Genomic DNA, 1,424 nt, shown 5'->3' on the forward strand with positions numbered 1-1,424 from the left:
CTACAGGCAGTCTTCTTCTGCAATGCCCCCTGGTACCACTGATAAATTCAACCACTCCACGCAGGAATGGGTCTGGACAGATGCATCCTTCTTGGAGGGTTCTATTTGGCTACATACACTTGCACTAATTGCAATTTTTGACCCTGTAAAAACCATTACTAACAGAAAAAAACCCAAACCAACCAACCAACCAACAGAAACACAACAAACAAGCTAAAAACCCCATTAGTAAGAGGAAACCTGCAAACCCACCTGTTTGCCCTGCCTGCACAAACTGCTGTGCCACGCCCTCAGAGCTGTGCCACACTCTCAGAGATGTGCCATGCCCTCAGAGACATGCCGCGCCCCTGTTTGGCTTCCCCTGATTCACTCCTGTTCTCCCTGCTCTGGGTCCCCATGCTCCCTGGAGGCCTTTTTTAATCACCCCACAGCTAGCCAGAGGAGAGCCCTGCCCTGCATCTGTGTGGCTAATGAGAAAAAAAAATAATTCTTGACACTTGTGCCAGTTCGTCTCCATGGAAATCTTTAGTAAAAGGCAAAAGATTTATACTATCAGAAAAGAAACCAGAGTATTAATTAAGTATTTCCTGTTGAAGCCAGAACATGAGGACTATGAGTTTACAATAGCATTATATTTTTAATACAGCATCTGTACCTAGAAAAATGTAGAAATAGATTAAGAAATTGAAAAAAGAGTTGTCATCACCCTACACATGAAGCTTGGCAATCACCTTTTCACATGCCTCTTTCTTTCATCATGAATCTTCTGGCCCAGATTCAGCCATTTGGGGAATCTGGAAGATGTGAAATTTGAAGAAAAACATTCCCTTGAGTCTGAAGAGAGGTTATCAGTTAGGGTGGAAAATGTGTATACCTCTATGCTCTCTAGCAATGGGTAGCTGCCATATCTGCTTCTTCTACTTTCAGAGACAGCAATATATGGTCATGGTTTAAGCACCTATTTCTTGCAAATTTCTTTTATAATTCTGGAGTTTACGAGCAACCTAGTATTAAGATGCAATCTACTGTGCATGTGTTGGCCCATATGAAAGGATTGTTTATGTACCTAGAAATTTCTGTGTGTTTTAATATGTGATTTGCCAGTTTTATTGTTTATCGTGTCTGCTTCTGATTCCCATCTCAGTGTATGCCACTCTAAAGAATTATGCTTTTTTTATAAACATTTTTTTTACTAAGCCCATTTTAATTCACTGAGGAAATTGTATTCAGTAACAACTGAATAAATGTCATTTTGATTTGTCCTTATCAGTGAGAGAGGTTAAGACATTGACATCTTATCAGTCCATGATTAAGCTGTGAGCATTCTGTTTAATTCAGCTTGTTTCAATTTACTGACAAACCCCTTGTAGACAAACACCACGTTCTTGATTATTTAAACAAAATACATTTACTGTAAGGCCATT

The 1,424-nt window shown here is 39.7% G+C and overlaps 1 non-coding gene across 1 annotated transcript; it reads right to left on the reverse strand.

The window, feature by feature from the left end:
• Window positions 1-454: 454 nt before the first annotated feature.
• Window positions 455-573, reverse strand: LOC120497535. The gene has a single exon (XR_005626527.1). It is a non-coding gene; the product is annotated as a U5 spliceosomal RNA (small nuclear RNA).
• Between the last annotated feature and the right edge of the window lie 851 nt (window positions 574-1,424).

Source organism: Passer montanus, unplaced genomic scaffold (assembly GCF_014805655.1).
Source record: "Passer montanus isolate IOZ18808 unplaced genomic scaffold, ASM1480565v1 scaffold13, whole genome shotgun sequence".
NCBI lineage: Eukaryota > Metazoa > Chordata > Aves > Passeriformes > Passeridae > Passer > Passer montanus.